This window comes from Mesoplodon bidens, assembly GCF_964165515.1.
Source record: "Mesoplodon bidens genome assembly, chromosome: 2".
Taxonomy (NCBI): Eukaryota; Metazoa; Chordata; class Mammalia; order Artiodactyla; family Ziphiidae; genus Mesoplodon; species Mesoplodon bidens.
In genome coordinates, this window is record NC_138177.1 from 7,900,439 (window position 1) to 7,922,816 (window position 22,378).

A 22,378-nucleotide genomic window follows, 5' to 3' on the forward strand; every position below is an offset into this window, starting at 1 on the left:
AATAATAAGGTATTGTATACTTGAAAGTTGCTGAGAGTAGATCTTAAGCATTCTCATTTCACACACACACAGTTCACTGTGAGGTGATGGATGTGTTAATTATTTTAATCTGGTAATAATTCTACAATGTCTATGTATATCAGATCATCATGTTGTGCACTTGAAATATATACAGTTGTATTTGCCAAGTTTTCCTCAATAAAGTTTTAAAACTCAAACAACCAAAAAAGTAAAAAATGGGTACAGAATATTCACTACTTAACACTGCTTGGTTTAAGGAAGTACAATAATTATATAGAATTCTTTGTGAAGAGATTTTGAAAATCCAATTGCCAGGACTAAGATGCATTTTATATGAATAAATATGTATTTGAATAAATGTTTGTTTATGTTAATTGTTTTAATTCACCACTTTCTATACTAACAACTAAACAGCTTTTAAGATGTTCATTGAAGCTGTTTGAAAAGTGATTAGAAAATACCAAATGTTAATCATATCTCTGATTAGTTTTTACAGATTACCTCAAAATTAATTTTGTGAATCTGTTTTAATATCAGAGAAAATTGTTCTTGTCTCACTCTTTGTCAGTTTTAACTTATTTTGTCCATGAGACTTCATAATAGGTTGTAAAAACCTTAATGATCACTTATATGATCTTTCCCTCTTTCATTTTAGTTTTTTTCCTTTGTATCTTAAGTCTTAAGCTCCCAACAGTGCTTACTTTTGTACAACGTTTTAAATATATTTTGTAAAGAAAAGCTACAGTGTTTTCCCATCAGAAGAAGCCTCATTACACTGTTTAGAAATGAATCTATTTAAATTGTCTTCAGTTATTTCTGATAAGGTAACCATTAATTCATGACCTAGCATTTATCAGAACATTTAAAAACTGTAAAGAACAGCCCGCCATAGTCCAGACTTCTCAGAAAAGCATTATACTGTTCCCTCTTTCTCACTCAATGAAACTGTAGAACTACTAATTGACAGATAGTGTTCCAAATATATTCGACCATTTTATGGGTGCCAATGATTGAGATCTCTAAATAATCTCATAAGCTACTGCTATTCCATTTAACCTCACCATGGATCAACCATAAGTTCTATTTATCTCTATACTTTTAAGAAATACACTCTATAATTTTAAGAAATAGATATGTGGAACTATAAAATGCAACTATCTTCTTCTTAGGCATTAGCAATCTTTACTTGTATCATGCCAGGGTCAGAGATTCCCAATCCAGTGAATTTCTGTTTGAAGAGTTCCCATCTTTCTATCTAATACCTTGTATGAAAAAACAACCAAGGCCATTACTTTCTTTCATAATAATTCATAATATGGTATTCTAAAGCACAATTCTAATAAGAGGAAATCTAATATTTTATTTGCCACCTCTGAACACTCAAGTCTGAATATACCAACACAAAAGAAACAAACTCTTTTTGTTAATTCATATCATATTCTTACGGCAAAGAATTTGTTAAGTTTTGAAATATCAAGAAATATCTGATTGTATGGATGAAAACAATGTATCTGTAATCATATTTGTGTTATCAGATATTGAAATTTTTTTTCTATTATTTATTTTGATTCATTTATATGGACTTTATATGTATTTGAACATTTACTTCACATTTAACAAATTTATTAATATTAAACTGTTTTCTTTATAAATGTTTTTATAGTATTAGAATATTTACTAGAAATCTTTGGTAAACTGTCTAAAACAAGGCTACTTATACTCTTTTCTCCTTTTTTAGTAGGTTTTGAAGAATCTTTTTTATAACATATATTTTATGTATCAAGATTGTATTTAGTCTATGAACCATATATTTATATTTGAAATATGTGCAGGTCTAGAAATAATAAAAATTCATGTAAACCAAGTAACATATGTGTCCATATGTAAAAAATCTGTAATATATGTGCTATCTGTATGTGAGTATATCTATTATGTCTATCTATTATGCTCAGACAACCACTTAGGGAAAAATAAAATCTCTCAGAAAGCTAACTGGGAGGAAAGTTTATGATGCTATGATTTGAAAGAGGCTCCTGAATGTTCAAGGACAAAAATATAAAGTGTTAGAAAGGTCCAAGTGATTATGACTCACCAAGCTCCATCTCTTTCCTCCAATAATGTGAGTAAAGTCTTCATGTAGAGAAGAGCCTTAGTTCAAGGTTAGGAAAGTATCAGGGGGCTCATGTGTGATCTGTGGATTCCTGAAAAAAAAGGAAACAAGGCTATCATAGTTTGAAAAATCTGGATTTGGGCCCAAACCTTAGAAGAGGAAATATAATTCAGCAGGGTTGAATCCAAGAGTTCTCTTGCCTTTCTCAAAGACTCAGGGTCTAGATTTGGGATGCTAAAAGGAAAAAAGAAAACTCATTAATGAAAAGTTCATGTAATTCTTATCAGAAAACGTTGGCAAAAAGTAGATGACCTCGAATTCAGATACCAGGAGTCTTTGCTCCTTTTCCTCCACCACCTCCCTAACACTGGAGACAGCGTTTTGTAACGTCCCTCACTTTGCTGGCCCTGCCTCTGGTAGTGACAGTGTCATGTTGCTAGCTGTTGGGATGGGCACCATTCGCGGGTTTCTTTCTTTTTTTTTTCCTGAGATTTGCCTTTTCTTTTAACCTACAAGATAGTTACGCAAAAATGGAATCTCTCATGGGTAAAATCTTGTGCATACTATTAAATTGGAACCTTATCTTTTTATTGATAGGCTATTTTTTATTTTTTTATTTTATTTTTATATTTTTATTTTTTTAACACCTTTACTGGAGTATAATTGCTTGACAATGGTGTGTTAGTTTCTGCTTTGTAACAAAGTGAATCAGTTATACATATACATATGTCCCCATATCTCTTCCCTCTTGCATCTCCCGTCTCCCTCCCTCCCACCCTCCCCATTCCACCCTTCTAGGTGGTCACAAAGCACCGAGCTGATCTCCCTGTGCTATGCGGCTGCTTCCCACTAGCTACCTGTTTTACGTTTGGTAGTGTATATATGTCCATGCCACTCTCTCACTTTGTCACAGCTTACCCTTCCCCCTCTCCATATCCTCAAGTCCATTTTTTAAAACAGAGCATATATCACAGGATACATTCAAGCCTGATTTCTGTTCTCTGAAAGTCTTTATCATACATTTGTATTTCCTTAAGGACTGATTCCTTTTCTTCAAGAGGGAAGACAAATCTCATCAACATGAAACGACCACTGACACTTGCAGTGAAAAATTTACTGTCTCCAAAAAGCACTCCATACCCCTTGAGTTAGAGAGTCAGAGTGGTCCCCAAACACAAGGCAAGGCATTTTTCAGGAGTATGACCTATTTATCTTTACAACCCTGAACCTCCATGACCTCAACCTATGGAATATTTACAACTATCCGTGTATGATTCTGGCAGAAAAGATTATCTATATTGTTGATGACCCTTGCTATGAAGTCAATATTGAAATTTGTGTGGCCTTCTGTAAAGCCAACATCACCTTCTTTCACTCAGTTTGGTGTTAGGGTGCATGCAAATAAGATGAGTTACTGTCTCTCCACACTTCACAGAACGCTCCTTGAAAAATATGGGCTCTTTAAAGGTTAAAACCTAGAATTTCTTAATAGTTCATGGGTCTAATACTCATACAGAATCATATTCTTCATCGTACTGTACTATAGATCCTAGGACAGCAAAGCTGGCATCTATGTGGCTCATGAAGGGCTTAGCATGGTGAGAGACGCCTAAGACAACATCTCACGGTCCATTAGGGATCTGGGGATTGTAGTAAAGCTTCCTGCAAATAATCACTCACTCTTAAGAGGTCTGAACCTTCTACACCGCTGTTTCCTACATTGCTTGATATCCATGATCTTAGTTTGGCAATGCCGTGTTGGGGCAACAGTCACTTAAAAAAATCATGAATAACCCTTAACAAGGCTCGCACAGAAAGTACTCAGCTCCTAATCTGATTTTTATCCTACAATGAAGATGAAGGATCAGTTGGGAGATTTTGGACTTTCTCATTAAATAGTCAAATAGCTCAAGGAATAATAGTTGGGTTCTTTCAGAATCTACCAAAGAAAGAAAAAAAAAAAAAAGAAGAAGAAGAACAAGAAGAAATTAAATAAATTAGCACACTTAGGTAATTTATATCTTCAATTAACTTCACCAATCACTAATATTAGTGGGAAATATTGAAATATTTAGGGCATTTTTTCACATTGAGATATAGTTTTCACTACTTTGGGGTCCAGTACAGTGATAAAATCCTGAAGGAAATACTAGGGGAACACTTGCTCTGGCAAAAGAAAGATTTTCACTAGATTGGATTCTACTTTCTGGGGGAACTCTCTTTTCCATTTTTCTCTGGGGGTGGGGGTTCCTCCCTATCCAATAACCTCCATGACCACACCTGATGGGGGCAATATACAGGAGGTTCATCTTAAGGTATGCTCAGTTTTACAACCTACGTAATGCTGGCAATAACTTTTGGCATCCAGGTGTTGGGTGTGCAAGTCTGTCTCCCCAAGAACACTTGAGGGAAACGCTTAACAGAGTTCCTGGGATAAAAAGGCAATCAATGATTGTTTCTTTATCTTCATTTTTAGATGAGAACCATTATTCCTAAGAAGTTGAAAGTAGAATGATGAACTCTTTTCAACCTCTTGTTATGTAGTATCTATCAATATTCTGTAATAATATTTCTTTTTTGTTTCAAGCCAGAAAAACCTCCAATTAAACATAGAGAAGTTGTAGTACAGCTGTAATATGAACTGTAACATAAAACAATGAATGTATGAAAAGAGGTTTAGCAGTGCCACTTTAAAAAATTCCAATTTGAATTCTAAAATTATAGGTGTCATAGAAATTTTGTCACCCTTTTGCAACTTTTGTTATGCAGAGAATATAAAGAGGTTTGCACTTACAGCAAGAAGATATGAAATTGTAAAGGGCAAAAATCTACAGAAATTTACTAGATAATACTGAGTAAAAAGAGAACATGTTATTGTAATGAAAAAATAAAACTAAGCTGTAAAATGAGACATACAATTCTCATTTTTAAAATGTGGCATCCTGTCCTGTTGTATTTTTAAAATAGATGTGTATATCCTAGAAGATAATTGTGTGGTGTTTATAAAATTAAGTGTGTACAAAATACATTAGGATTCTAAGGTATTTGCTCTGCTTTTAATTGCTCATGTGTTCCTTTGTGGTTTTCCACTGTAGCCCTATTGTCATTCAAGCAGCTAATTAACCTCTATTATTAGGTGCTTTCTCCACAAAAGTACCCTCTGATTTATATGTAATTACCTTTTCCAAATCCCAGAGCCAGGAGGCTTATGAGATGATAAGGGCAAATGACTATCTGTGGAGTGGAAAGCATATATTTTAGATGGAGCAAGTGCACATTTATCACTAAGAAAGTATTTATTAAAAGTAAATAATAATAAAAGCAGCTAAATTAAAAGATCACATTTAGCATTAGGTATCTTTCTTATAAAAATGTCTAGAAAGATAAGAGCTACTTAGTATATATCGAAAAATATTTATGTTCTGTCAAGTCTTCATGAATTCTAAGAGTACTTTCAGTATAAAATATTTAATTTCAAGCAAAATGGTAATGCATATTAATTTCATTTTTATCAAATGATTATTTATGCTACTGTACAAATAGTTAAAATTGTTTTAAAAACCCAGTCACTTAAAATACATAGAAACCCAGTATATGTATGTGCTTGTATACAACAAATTATTTTGATACTAATTTTGGTTCAGTAGTGAATAATTTAGTAGCCTATTATATCTCTCTATTAAGGAGAATGTTTTGATACATAAAGCTGTGCATATAATTGTAAGACAGGCATCACTGTATTTCCTAAAAAAGAATCAATATGTTGCTTCACAGTATGAAAGTTATATGACTTACTTGTAATAATGGTACATTTGTAATAATGCATTTGAAATTTATGTTAATAGACACTCACGGAAGAAAGTTACATAATAGGTAACAGTTACATAATAGTTAGGTATTTTATTATTTTTTTCTTAAAAGAATTACTTGGACTACAGTGTGGAAAATTATTTTTAGTGTAACAGGTGGAACAGTGTGAGTAGCAAGGAAACGCCTGTGGTAGTCAGTAGTGAGGGTGGATTAGCGTGTTAGTGGTAGAGATATACAAACATAAATGTCAGATGTACAAAATATTTAGGAGGTAAAACTGATTTCATTATGTATCTGATACAGGCGATGAAAGAGGGAAAGTATGGTGAATGATTTCCAGGCTGGATTGTGTAACTAGATGGAAGACAGTCGTCTTTGTTGGAGGAGCTACTGAAAAAAGACTAAGTTATATTAGAAGGACATGAATTTGGTTGGCAGGATAAATCTGAAGAGTTTCTATGGCTATGTACCCCAGCTCTGGCACAACATGATCATCAAATGAGAAGCTTTTTAAAAAAAACTCTAAATATTCTGATTTAATTTTTTCTGAGATAGATCCCACATGTCGATTTTTAAAAGCCCAGAAGTGATTTCATTGTTAGTCCCCTTGGAGAATCACAGACTAGGGCAGTCAAATGTAAATAACTAGATGTTGTACGAACGTAAACTTTCATACATACAGTTTTAAGTATTAAATTCTGTAGAAAAAACATTTGAATATTACAATATGGAAAAAGAGGTTCTGAAACATTTATGGTAATAAAAACCCTTTTTCTAATAAGGAACCATAATATTTACCTGGAATTTAAATCAATATATTCATTCTTTTGCCCTAAAAGATGTCAGTATTAGTTTTTCAAAATATTTTTCTCCATTAGTAATACTGACTATTGTGATTCATTTTATGTAAATATCTGAGCATAGAAATGTTATTCTCTTCTGGCTTTAATGTTTTCTGTTTTAACTCCCAAATCTTTTTTCTTAGATTTTTCTTAGTATCTTTGTACTCATCCTTTTCTTTCTTCATTAATGCTTTGAATAATTTAAAAATATTTCTTATAGCCCTACCATTTCCTATAATGTTATTAGTAGATTCATAAATAGGCTATTGTTTCATAAATGAATTTTGTATCAGTTACTGTTTTTGGAAATGCTTAACTTTACTCAGAATGACTTTTAGCAGATATTCTGTATTCAAAGAATGCCATAATATTTGCTATCAATGATAGCTGAAAACTAGTTTCCACATTTAATAAAATAAATCTAACAGTTCTCATGCTTTGGATAAAATAATGTATCTTACCAATGGAGTTAAATTACTTCATTTTGTTTTATCCATAAGTTCACCGATTATTTAATTAAATTAATAAACAAGTTAATATTATATCAGTTGGAAACCATAACAATCCCATTAAATAATAATCAGGACTTTATGACGAATGAATTGCTATGAGATTGTAACTTTTTTTTTTTTTGGTACACGGGCCTCTCTCACTGTTGTGGTCTCTCCCGTTGCGGAGCACAGGCTCCAGACGCACAGGCTCAGTGGCCATGGCTCACGGGTCTAGCCGCTCCGCGGCATGTGGGATCTTCCCGGACCGGGGCATGAACCCGTGTCCCCTGCATCGGCAGGCGGACTCTCAACCACTGCGCCACCAGAGAAGCCCTGAGATTGTACCTTTTAATCATATCTATATGATATATATATACATATTGTACATATTGCACACATTATAATTCTTTAGAACTTCATATATAACTATATATATAAAATATTTTAGAACATTATAAATGTATATGTATGTATATACATAGATATTTATTAATAAGTAGGAGAAAACAGATTGTTTAGAATGCTATTTATTGAACATAATGCATATAGATCTGTTTTATAAACTAACAAATGATTATGAAGGCAAAGATGAGAGGCTATGTCACTGTCACTTGTGCATCCCTAGTGAAGAGTGCACAGAACAAAGGAGGTACAGAGTAAGTACCCTCTCTATTATACAAGGGTTGAGGACTAACTTACCAGTAGAATTTTATACTAAAATGATACCATCAACATGAGTTTCAAATACAATTAATTCTTATTTTTTCCATTCAAAACTGACCCAAATTTTGGCATAAAAATAAGTATCTACTAAAAAATGAGTTTCTTTTCTACAGTGTGTTCCTGTAATGATTTACCTGCCTTTATGGATCACAAAATATAATACTGCTATTATGAATACTTCACATGCCAATACCTTATGGATCAAAATGTAACTCAACTGACATAATTTCTGAAATGTCTATATAATTTTTTTCATGCTTCTCATTAGTACATTGTGATGCTAAGTCATTGGCAATGCAAATTCTTCATCATAAAATGAAAGAAAGATTAAATCGAATAAAAATGCAGTGTTAACTTTTAAAACCCATGTTTTAAAAATAAACATTCCACTGACATTTATGAGGCATCAAATAAAATAGTCTCAGGAGGATCATCATAAATGCGACTGCACAGGAGTTAAAGTCATAAAATCCTTTCCAAACATTTATGAGGCAAAAAAAATAGAAGGTAGTATTTGAGAAGGCTGGAACTTTTTGTGTGACAAGAATTTCTGACTGATTTATATGCATTTACCTAGTTTCTTTTATCAGGTCACAATATTTTTTTTAGTTTTATTAGTTTTGTTTTTGGTTTCTTTTTTTTTTTTTGGATTTTCTAGGTAAAAATGCCATAACTTCTGAAAGCAATGATAAGTTCATTTTTAAACTCATATCTTCTGTCTTTCAATCTCTCTATACACATATATATATATATATGTATATATACGACCTTTTCTGATTTTTAAATGAGAGAACAGTATCCAATAAGATTTAAAAACACTGTCATTTGCAGCAACATGGATGGACCTGGAGATTATTATACTAAGTGAAGTAAGTCAGACAGAGAAAGACAAGTGTCATATGATATGGCTTATATGCGGAATCTAAAATAAACTGATACAAATTAACCTATTTACAAAACAGAAACACTCACAGACTTAGAGACTGAACTTGTGTTTACCAGGAGGAAAGGGTGGGGAGGAGGGATAGATTGGGAGTTTGGGGTTGACATGTCCACACTACTATATTTAAAACAGATAACCAACAAGGACCTACTGTATAGCTCAGGGAACTCTGCTCAACATTCTGTGATAACCTAAATGGGAAAATAACTTGAAAAAGAATAGATACTCGTATATGTATAAATGAATCACTTCGCTGTACACCTGAAACTAACACAACATTGTTAATCTACTCTACTCCAAAATAAAATAAAAATTAAAAAAAAGAAACTTAAGAGACATACCAGAAAAAAAATCCTGTCATTCCTGACTATAATTTTGTTCTGTTTATTTATTGCTCCATAACTAATCACTCGAAAAGCTAGTGGCTTAAACCTTAAAAAAATCATTTAATTACTTCTCACAATCTCTATGGGTTGGGAATTCAAGAAGGCCTTGGCTAGGTATTTCTCGCTTGGGGTCTCCAGTGTAGCTGTAGTCAGATGTTGGCTGGCAGGAGCTGGGTGGTGGTGGAGGGGGATCAGTTAGATGGGGGCTGGCCAGTTTTCACTATCTTTTCTTATAGCCCTCCTTGTCATCTCTGAACAAGGCTGGTTTGGGCTTCCTCTAGGTATCATATCCTCAGAGCACTTAGCTTGCTTACTTGACACCTGAAGCTTCAAGAGTAAATATTCCAGACAGCAAGGCAGAAACTTTATTACCTTTCATGACCTAGCCATGAAACCAGAGTTCATCATTTCCAAAGTACTCTATTTGCTGACCCATCAAAGGCTCATTTATATTCAAGGGAAGGAAGATAGATTCCACCTCGATGGGGTGGTTGTCATAACTGGGAGCCACACTCAAAAAATGTAACTTCTAGCATTTTATAAGATTTTTTGTTATTTTCTTTGAATACTCTTTATAATAGTGAGGAAATATTATTCTATTTTTAGTTTATTTGAATATTTCATTTCTTTTAATTAGAATGTATATTTTTAAAATTTTTATCAGCATCTATCTATGTGATAAATATGTTTATTTCATTCCAAGAAAATATTATGTTTGCCTTATGCCAGGCTCCATGATGGATCCTGGGTATATAGAGATGAATCAGGCAAGATCTGCTGCATCTCAGTGGATCTCATCTCAATTGTCTCTATAACCACAAAGTTACTGTCGGCCAGAGTCCTGCCTGACTATCTACACTTTGCTGAGTGTTTTCTCATACCTAGTCTACTCCCACCTTCTCTTCTCAAAACCTCAAGACTCCCAGTCCCAACCCTCAGTTAAAAATCTTGGTTCACCTACATTGTTGCATTTATCAGCCATTCTTTTCTCTTTATTGCTGAGTAGTATTCTGTTGTTCCACAGTTTATTTCTCTAGTCTCCTGGGCTAGGCTGGTTTTTTTGCTATTATTCATAAAACTGCTATGAACAACAAAAAAAATCTTGGCTTCTATTTCACTGAAAAACAAAACAAAACTTTTAATTATTTGTCAGTAGGCGTACGCAGTATCATTTTATCATAAAATATTCCCATAAAAGCCCTACTCCCATATTCTGTTTTCCCTCCAGTAACAATGGGCGAATTCTTTCTGCTGCTCACTTTTCTTCTTTATTTCTCTACTAGATTCCATCCCTCAACCTACTCAAAAATTATGATCCTCCAATTAATTCCACTCTTTCCTGCATTATGCAACCCAGGAGTTGGTTCTCTTTCACATGGAAAGTCAGAACTTGTATGAAAGCATCTGCCAAATCAGAAAGATTAAGAAAGGTCCTCTGATCTTATTCTGCTGGTGATATCCATTCTCTCCATGCCAAGCTCAGAGCTCAGACATGCAGTTATTTGTCATATCTTCCAAGGTCATGTCACATTGGATTCAGTCTCCAGTCTTCATGGAGCCTCTGATTTAGAATACTGATGAGTAACCTGGTACTTTGGCTGCTGGCAGCCAGTGAGAGCTCAGTGATGACTTGCAGCACCAGATACTGCAGTACCGCAGACAGACACCAGTGGGAAGAAGAGAATACGAGCTCTAGGCCAGTTTTACTGAGCCCTTTCCTTTTGTGTCTTCTCCTTTGTGTTTAGTCCTGTTTCATTTGCTCATAGGCTGCCATGTATGGAGGTCTTGCCCCCCCCCCGTCTTCAAAGCAGAGATCCTCGAGCGAAAAGCTATGCCTGATACCTCAGCTCACAGAAGTGCTGTGGAGACACTGCAATTCAACATGGTGGGGACACGTCACCTTGACTGTTTTAAATGAATATTCTTTTTTTTGGGGGGGGCGGTATGCGGGCCTCTCACTGTTGTGGCCTCTCCCGTTGCGGAGCACAGGCTCCGGACGCGCAGGCTCAGCGGCCATGGCTCACGGGCCCAGCCGCTCCGCGGCACGTGGGATCTTCCCGGACCGGGGCACGAACCCGTGTCCCCTGCATCGGCAGGCCGACTCTCAACCACTGCGCCACTAGTGAAGCCCTAAATGAATATTCTTTATTACTCTATTTCCTCTGTTGGAAAATTAGCTAGCCCTTTTGCATCATTTTTCCCCTACTAGGTGTTAGGATATTCATCCCTAATTTAGTCTACTTTAGAGTTAATTTTTACCCAGTAATTTGAAATATAAGTACCTCATGACAGTCTATTTCCATTTACCTTCTGATACTTTGTGCTATTTTTGTCATACATGTCATATCTACATCTATCTATTTAATATAAATATATAAAAACATTATAATGTATATTACAGACACTAAGTTTTTCAGGGCAGGTAATAATGATTTAAAACTATTAAATTTTATTAGGAAAAAAATACAAGTTAGAAAAAAGAAGGAACTAATTTACTCATAAGAAACAATGTTTAGATGCTCTTCACAATATAAATTCTGATAATTCTGTGGTTAATATTTACAATTTATCTATATACGGAACATAACATAATTCAAGCTCTACCAAATTATGAAAATGTTTACAACTTAGATACTACAAATATAGTGTTAAATTTGACAGAAGGTTGAAGTGAGAAGGATGGGAAAAAGTGGTGTGTTATATTGGGATGTTAACACATAGCAAAGTGAGATCAGCTGGGTGCTTTGTGTCCACCTAGTGGAGTGGGATAGGGAGGATGGGAGGGAGACGCAAGAGGGAGGAGATATGGGGATATATGTATACATATAGCTGATTCACTTTGTTATACAGCAGAAACTAACACACCATTGTGAAGCAATTATACTCCAATAAAGATTAGAAAAAAGAAGTGATTAGTGATACTTACTGAATTTAATGTGGTAAGACATAAATCCAAACAAAGAATGAATTATCAAGCTTTTTGTTTCTCAGAAGAGATCACGGAAGCTGGAGGCAAGTGTTTATCCTTCAATCCTTATCATTTTTAGCGAGAGATTGATAGATATTGCCTCAATTAGGCAAATCAGAAAACAGAAGCATAAGGACAATATTTACACCTTTGAAAATGAACACCTGTAACACTAAAGAGAAAACTGATTACAAATGAGTTACCTCTAGTAGTAGAGCTGGAAATAGGGAAACACTGGGGAGGAGACTGTTGATTCTCACGGCTTATTTTTCAAAAACTGATTTTTCAAATACTCCCGCCACGTATTTGCATTGCTTTTCTATCACTACTGTAACAAATTACCACAAATTTAGGGACCTGAAACAACACAAACTTCTTACCTTCTACTTCTGTGGTTTAGAAGTCCAACACACATCCCAGTGGACTAAAATTAAGATGTTGGCAGGGTGGTATTCCTCCTGGAGGTTCTAGGGAAGGATCCTGTTTCCTTGCCTTTTCCAGCTTCTACAGGCCACCCACCTTCCTTGACTCATGGGCCCTTTCCTGCATCTTCCAAGCCGACCATGCTGTACCCCTCCAACCATCCTTCTGCGGCTGTAATTCCTTCTAACTCTCTCATTTGGCCTCCCTCTTCTACTTATAAGGGCCCTTGTGATACATTGGCTCCACCTGGGTAATCCGGGATACTGTTCTTATTTTAAAGTCAGCTGGTTAACAGCCTTTATTGGCCCTTTCCATGTAAACTAACATACTCACAAGGGGACAGGATGTGAGCATCTTTCAGCAGGCCACTATTTTGCCAACCAGTTTTAGTACTTCAGGTGAATTTTAAAATAATGATATGAAAATAATTTGCTTCATTAATAATAAATTCACACATAACTGTTCTTAGCTTACTGCAGTATTTCTTAAAGTATGGTCTGCATCATGTAAATCACCTGCATCAGAAATCAACTGTAGTGTATCACGCTCCTGGGGCCACACCCAACTTTAACAGATGAGAACTTGGAGGATGGGTTCCAGTATTCTGGATTTTAACAAGAACCTTACATAATTTTAACACACAGCACATCAAAGTTTGAAGTGTATGGGTTAAGCCCACTGAAAAAGAGTTAAGGAAATGGCATCAGCTGAGGGATGTAAGAGGTAATGGGGCACAAACTACCTTGAACTATTTGTCCTTAAACAGGCAGCTTAGAATAGAAGAGCTTAACATTTAACCAGTACCAAGATACTATTTCCTGGAAGAATACAGTGAATAATAAAGAGATTCAGACAGAAAGGACATGCAATGTCCTACACATAATACATTATTTCTAAAATGTTTAATAAATGAATCTTGAATGATGAACTAACCATTTAAAAAGGGAAAATAAAACAAACAAAATGTATTCTGGAGAAGCCTGAAGATTCAAGAGAGAGAAATCTGAATAACTAGAGAAACAATTGATCCCAGTATAAATTAGTAACAAGGTATATAATTTGTTCTGAAAATTATTTGCTGCTTTTTAACTTTATAATATACATTTTACGTAGTATATGTAGAAACTTACGCTAAATAATCTGTGTCACATATAAAATATATATGTTTTAATTTATAAAAAGGAGCTGGTGAACATTTTAAATAGTAATATTCCTGTTTCCTCCTTTCTTATTTATCAATAAAAAGGCTGGCCACAGTAACTATACTTAATGAACAATCATTAATCACCTACTGGCAGACCCTAGCAGTAAAGGCAGAGTACATGGGAGGAATTTCACAGTGACAATGGAATAGTCCTGAAACTTCAAGTTCTTTGAAGTGATAGAAAAGTTCATAAAGACACTGAAAGCAGAGAAGTAAAAATGCAACTTTAAAATGCTACCAAGTCATAAAGGAAACGTGTTTCTTCATTTATCCTTCTGGCTCTCTTAAGCTCTTACTCTAATAAGAGCTTAAAAGAGCCTCTGCATCTCTGTTGCAGAATTTGTAATGGCTTTAAATTAGTGCCTCTGTGACCAACTCTAATTTTTCCCCCTGAAACGTTATATGCTTAAGGGCAGAGATTGCATCATGTATTTTGTCTGTGTGTGTGTGTTTGTGTGTGTGTGTGTGACTCTAGTGCCCAGCAGAGAACCCAGCATTTAATGGATGTTGAAGAAAGGTCTGTAGCATGTTCATGGGAGACAAAAAGAAAGGGCAGAAAGGCTAATTTTTTTTTTTTTTTTGGCGGTACGCGGGCCTCTCACTGCGGTGGCCTCTCCCGTTGCGGAGCACAGGCTCCAGACGCGCAGGCTCAGCGGCCATGGCTCACGGGCCCAGCCGCTCCGTGGCATGTGGGATCTTCCCAGACCGGAGCACGAACCCGTGTCCCCTGCATTGGCAGGCGGACTCCCAACCACTGCGTCACCAGGGAAGCCCAAAAGGCTAATTTTTAAAAGCTCTTTCTAAAATGACTTTCTTTTTCAAGAATAGATTTCATTTACTTAACCAAGGCAGCTGTACGTTCTCATTTGTTGGTTTGTTTAGTTGTCACTATTTCCCACCACAAATATTGCAAATTAATTGAAGGCATATATTAATAATTGTATAAATGCAAGAGAAATATTTTTCTCATACAGGTTTTTTTATAAGGCTTACAAAGCACTGAGAATTTTACTTCAACAAGCTCATTAAATTAATAGATTATTTTAATGGTATAGACTCATATTAAAGAAGCCAATATATTACTAAGTAGGATTACCCGAAAGAAGACTCATCCTGCAAATACATTTCCAGGGGGGCCAAAAATCATAATGCTCAGAATTTTAGAAAGAGATTATTAGGAGTTCATGGTCCTAACAATTGCAGATAATATGATTTTCTTGAAATCTATGTATTACAATGCATTGATTGAAAATAATATTTTCTTATATTTATGTTTACACAATACTTTTAAAAATAATCACATGTGCGGATAGCACAAGGAACTCTACTCATAACTACCCTTTGAATGTACAAAGTTAGCTCAACCTCAGCAAACTTCAAGTTTTCTTACGATTTTTCCCACCAAACCTATCTTCCAATATTCAGCATCTCCGGAAATGGCACATCACTCCACCATTCTGCAGGCCAGAAACCAAGACTTGCTCTTGACCTCATGCTTCTCACCCAACCTGTCCCTGAACCCATCAGCTGTACCTCCAAAATACTCTCTCAGACTTACAGTTATTCTCTATTTTTATTACCACCATTATCCTAATTCAATTTTTAAATAACTTTGACCTGAACTACTTTACTTCCTCATATACTGGTCTTTCTCCCTCTACATTGATCCCTACTAATCCATTTTCCAGACCACAGCCAGAATAATCTCACCAAAACACTAATCTAGTCTAGTCTGTGGTGATCCTCCTAGATCTCTTCTCCTAGGGTAAAGCAATTGTTTATTTTTCTATGCATTTGCATGTTAAAATAATTAAAATAATATGATGGATATGCATATAGACCATTAGCCTTTGTATTTACATAGTATTCTGTGTTGAGCATTTTGAGGACATTATAATTTTTACAAAAAGCTATTAGTGATGGCAATGTTGATTATAATATTTGCTAACTTTAATTGAATGGCTTACATGTGCTAATGCAACTAATACTCCCAACAAACCCATGAATGAGGAACTATTATGATCTACACGTATAGATGAGAAAAGCAAGAAAAATACAGACATTCAGTGCTTTCCCAGAGTTAATGAAGAGGCCAGGATGTGAACCCAGTCTAGAGCCTGAGCTATAGTACTTGTTCAGTTTATATGTGTGTAATAATAAATAAAGACTTCTTGGGGGAAAAGAAAAAACTTACCATGTGAAGTTATTTTGTAAATATTTTTTATTATTCAATTTTAAAACTCATCTTTTTATTAGTAGTAGTTATTTAATTATAAATGACTCTGAAACACTGTGACCCCTTGCAAGTCCTTCCCTTACAAACTGAAACGTTCTTATTCATAAAATGCTTATTTCCAAGTTATTAAAGTCAATTAAAAAATCAATTTTCCTATCCTGGAAGTAGAATAATGGAAATAGGCTTAACACCTCAGGGCAGGCTGTGGTTACAACTACATTAATCAATCTGCACAAAAGTACATCCAACTCTTGGTCTGATAAATCCTATTCCAGAGACACTTGCCACCTGCGAAGAAAGGTGAACATTCTCCCCTACCTCGAGCTGTTGTCACAGTGATCGAGACAAGGGGTCAGGCTGCATTATAAGGTACTGCTGAGCTGGCACTTGGCATGCTGTAGAGGCCACTCTTGGCTCTGTTCTGGAACAGTGGTATCTGAGACATAGGTATGTATCACTAAATCACCCAAAATATAACTTGCATTTTTTAGCATCACTGTTATTATATGTCTTCTCGCTCCAGTTTTATCACAAATATAGAGGAAGACGTCTCACAATTACCATCTTCCTTTTCTTCTATGCTTTGTTGTACATCTAGCTGACTTCATGAAGTCTTGTTCCAAAATAATGTGCTTTCTTTCTGAATAGTCTACATTCTGCTGCTTTCAAATTATTTCAACTGAAAGTTGGTGAGGAAAGAGGTTACAGGATGAAGGAAATTCTGCTCAGACCAGGTACAATCCATGAAGGTGACGCAATCTTGAATTGCAGGGACAGTGTTTCTTCATTTTGCTGATACTTGATACAATTTTTTTTTTTTTTTTTTTTTTTTTGCGGTACGTGGGCCTCTCACTGTTGTGGCCTCTCCCGTTGCAGAGCACAGGCTCGGGACGTGCAGGCTCAGCGGCCATGGCTCATGGGCCCAGCCGCTCCGCGGCATGTGGGATCTTCCCGGACAGGGGCACGGACCCGCGTCCCCTGCATTGGCAGGCGGACTCTCAATCACTGCGCCACCAGGGAAACCCACTTGATACAATTTATTCTCTGCATATGTATATGTTTTCTCAGATTTTTCCATTTGCTGGGAGCTAAACCAACAACTCTGCAGGAAATATGATAACCCTGCTAGAGATTCATTACTACCACCTTACGTGGATCACTTGAGCTAAGCGTGGCTTCTTTCCTATTCACAGGGTCCAGGTATCAAGTGGGAAATTTAACCTTCTTTCTCAGGCTGGGAGGAAATTGTGTACTTAAGAGTTGCCAGTCTCGGGGCTTCCCTGGTGGTGCAGTGGTTGAGAATCTGCCTGCTAATGCAGGGGACACGGGTTCGAGCCCTCGTCTGGGAAGATCTCACATGCCGCGGAGCAACTAGGCCCGTGAGTCACAACTACTGAACCTACGCGTCTGGAGTCTGTGCTCCTCAACAAGAGAGGCCATGATAGTGAGAGGCCTGCGCACTGAGATGAAGAGCGGCCCCCGCTTGCCACAACTAGAGAAAGCCCTCGCACAGAAACGAAGACCCAACACAGCAAAACTAAATAAATAAATTAATAAACTCCTACCCCCAACATCTTCTTTAAAAAAAAAAAAAAAGAGTTGCCAGTCTCTTCATTCTATGCAAGCTATTTTCCAAAAGGGAAATACACAAGACCACTTCCTGAGATATAAATTCTGTTGCCAGTACATCAAGCAGAACTTTTGGTTGTCAGGCTCCCCACTGACTCAACAAATTTACTTTGTTGATTTCAGAGGGAGAGGCTGAAAATTGATGAATCCAATATGTAAAAAAATATATTTTTAAAGTTACCAGGATGATACTTTTTGTCTGTCTCTTTAAAATCATTATCTTCAGTTTTTGTTTGTTTTGTTTTAAGAGGGGGAGAGGACACATCTATTCTCCCTCATTATTTGATATTTATGTAAAATTAAAGAAGGGACAAAATTTGTTCGTCTATGTTTTAACTTGGCAAAATGAGTCTGCCTTGTCTGGGATTTGATATACCACTGGCTAAAAGAGAGCCACTCTAAATTTAAATTAAAGTTCAGAGAGTGAAATTCAGGAGTTTAGATTCTTAGATCCTAGTCCTTGAAGACACATCATTTCACAAAAGGCAATTTTTCCATATTTGTAATGAGAGATTCATCATTTAATGTGAGGCAACTTTTCAATGAAGACGATATGAACATTATTTAAGGCAGAATATTGGCTACAATAATGCACTGTACAAGCTAGGAAATGACAGAAATTATAAACAGACTAAACTTGCTCTGATTTACTACTGACAGGAAGATTCAAACACCCCTGTAATGGGACTTTTCAATCTGAGAATTGCAATTCGTTAGACAGGAGAGTTGGGTACAGAATGAAAATTTGTAATGCTAAGGAGAGGAAAGTAGGGGAATTGAAAGTCATTCATCATTGTAACACTTCCCTGTAGACTAAGCAGAGATAAAGGATTCTGTTCACATAAGAATTTCCAGTTTTTGAAAAGCTAAGTTGTTTCTCTTCTATAATATTATATTGGAACTCATGAAGTGTTTGCAGATAAAAGTGATCGAGTTTAGGAGTTTATGAAAAATAGTTCCTGTGATTACCCACAACTGAATTCTGCATTGTAAAAATGAATAATATGAGGAAATAGTTTCTTACAATGTCAACAAATATTTATCTCACAAGTGATCCACATGACCACAGAAAACTGTGTCAATATATGAAATAATGTTAGCCCACGTAGCAAATTTATGAAGTACACATCATTTATGTAGTCAACTGTGGGCTCCCTTTGCCATTCCATGAGTGTAAGTTTCCTTTTTTATATTTTTAAGTTGTGTTTCTGTTTCCCACTGAACAGGGTTCTCTGTATTAATTTAGACTCAGAAGTCAAGAGGTCAAATTTTAAAATTTCTTTTTGTTCAATATATGTTTACCTTGTGCAACCATACACACATTTACTGTTCATGCTTTGGCATAAGCAGTCTATGATTGATGAACTTTTAATTTTTGAGCAACCCATCTGTGGAAATGAACTGTGAGGGTCATAGATATCCTAGAATCCTTACTGAAATTCTGTGCAATTTAAAATTCTTTGGAAGTCATTAAATTAGAGAAGCCTTCAAATTCACACACATACGCACGCACACACGCACACACAGGCCACAATTCAACTAGTTCACAAAAAGAAACACTAGACAAGAAAGACTGATTATCTGGATTATGATTTCTTTTTAGCTTAAAGTACACAGCTCACTGCTGATTTATAGCAAAGGCAGTTTCACAATGTCATTACATCGGCACATCTTTTATGGTAAATAAGTAAGTATAAAATTTAAGTTGGTCTTGCTGTCAAAGAACGATAATGTTTATATCTGTTATATACTGGAGTTTTGTTCCTAAAATCAGTATGGCTAGTTGACAGATAGAGATCTTAGACTGAAAGACTTAATTTTGATTTTCAACTCCATCTCAGAAAAGACAAGAGAGAAGTGTTGGCAAGGATGTGAACAAAAGAGAATTTCTGTACATTGTTGGTGGGAATGTAAACTGTTAGAGTGACTATGTAAATCAATATGGAGATTACTCAAAGAACTAAAAATAGAACGGCCATGTGACCCAATAATCCTTCTGAGTATAATCAAATGACATGAAATCAGTACTCTGAAGAGATATCTGTGTTCCTATGTTCACTATAGCATCACTCACAAATAGCTAAGATATGGAAACAACCTAAATGTCTGTCAATGGATGAATGGATAAAGAAAATATTTTTATATATAGTATGCTATATAATCCTACATTAAATTAAATATATATGTATATAATATTATTTAGTCTTAAAAAAGAAAGCTATCCTGCCATTTGTGACAACATGGATGGTCCTGAGGAAATTATGCTAAGTAAAATAAGCCAGATATCGGAAGAAAAAACTGCATGATCTCACTTATATGTGGAATCAAAAACGGCAAATACACAGAATCAGAGAGTAGAATGCTGGTTACCAGGAGCAGGGAGGTTGGGGAAATGAGGAAAGGGTCAAAGGGTACAAGGGCAGTTATTTAGGATAAATAAGTCTAGAGATCTAATGTACAACATGGTGACTATTGTTACTAATACTATATTGAATACTGGAAGTTTGCTAAGAGAGTAGATTTTGGGTGTTCTTATCACACATAAACACACCCAAAAATGGTAACTGTGGTGAGGAGACAGTGTGTTAGTTTGACTGTAGTAATTATTTTACTATGTGTGTGTGTGTGTGTATATATATATATATATATATATATATATATATATATATATATATAATTATCATGTTGTACAACTAAAGTACAAACAATTTTTATTAAAAAATAAAATTAAAAGGATAATGCAAGGCTTTCCACTCCAACCATTCAAAAACATCCCTGTGATTTCCCTGGCATGACTTTTTTCTCTAAGGTTGAACCACATTCCTAAATTACTTTCTTCCTGTTTTCTTCTTCAACCTTAAATGGCTGATCACTCTATTCTTAACTTGCCTGATTTCACCCCAATGTTTAAATGATTTTTTCAAATTCAAATTAGCTATAAGTATTTGTATATTTAACCATTTCAGGAATGCTAGGACGTATTAAGAGAGCATTTTTAACACACATCTGCTTATAAAAACATATGAGGGGGGATTCCCTGGGGGCTTCCCTGGTGGTGCAGTGGTTGGGGGTCCGCCTGCCAATGCAGGGGACACTGGTTCGTGCCCCGGTCCGGGAAGATCCCGCATGCCGCAGGGCAGCTGGGCCCGTGAGCCATGGCCGCTGAGCCTGCGCGTCCAGAGCCTGTGCTCCGCAACGGGAGAGGCCACAACAGTGAGAGGCCCGCGTACCGCAAAAAAAAAAAACCAAAAACAAACAAACAAACAAACAAAAAAAACGAAGGCCTCTGATTGGAAGTGCTCTTAAAAGAGAGGTTGAGAATGACCCAAGACTAGCCAAATAAAGTCTTCTAGTGTAAAGGAGGTAAGGAGGCCTGCAAGGGAAAAGATAAACACTTCTTTAAGGAACCAAAATTATTTAGGACTACACATTAACGTTCATGTGAACAAATTAAGTTTTTTTATTTTTACAACTTTATTGGAGTATAATTGTTTCACAATGGTGTGTTAGTTTCTGCTTTATAACAAAGTGAATCAACAAATTAAGTTTTGTGAGTTTTTTCTTTTGTATGTACTGGCCAGTATCTGTATTGGCTGTGTGATGTTAGGCTAGAGTTTTTGCATTGAGTTCTTACCTTTAAATAAACTAATGTATAAATAAATATATACATTAAAAAATAGCAAAATGAAGACAACACGAGTATAACAGCAATACATATTTCATAGGAATATTCTGAGTAATAAATGTGTTAATATACATAATTCACTTAGAACCTGCTATGTGATACTTGATATATAAATATTAGATATTGTTTCCTTATTTAGTATTTTAATATTACTACTATTAAGTATTACTATGATTGGTGGGGGCAGTAACGACAAGATAGAGGAGTGACAATATTAGATGTGAATGTTACTAAAATCAGTGAGTCTGTAGTGTGAAAAATAAATTAGAGGACAATGATTAGGAGTTTCTCATAATCTTGGTGTGGGTGGATGGTGACCTGGAGTGGAACAGTAGTGATGTGACAAAGAAGATGAACAAATTTAATAATTCTTCATAATAAGAATTATTATATGCAGATTTTGTTGACTGAACGTGATATAAACTGTCATCTTTAGGTGCTTAACTGAAGATGGGGCAGTGACAGTTATTAAAAAGGAGAGCACTGGTAGAGGACGACATTTGTAATGAAAAGATGATTGTTTTAGTCCACTGAGCCTGCTGCAACAAAATACCATAGACTGGGTGGCTTATAAACAGCTGAAATGCATTGCTCATAATTCTGGAGGCTGGAAGTCCAAGATCAGGATGCAGCCTAACTGGGTTCTAGTGAAAGCCCTCTTCCTGGTTGAAGATTACTTCTGGCTGTGTCCTCCCATGGTGGAAGAGGGAGGGAGCTTACAGGGGTCTCTTTCATAAAAACACTAATACAATTCATGAGGGCTCCACCCTCAAGACCCAAGCATCTCCCAAAGAGGCTTCACCTCCTATTAGCATTACACTGGGCATTAGGATTTCACATATGAGTTTGGAGGGGGGCATAAACATTCAAACCATATCAATGATGAAGTCAATTTTGATATAGACAT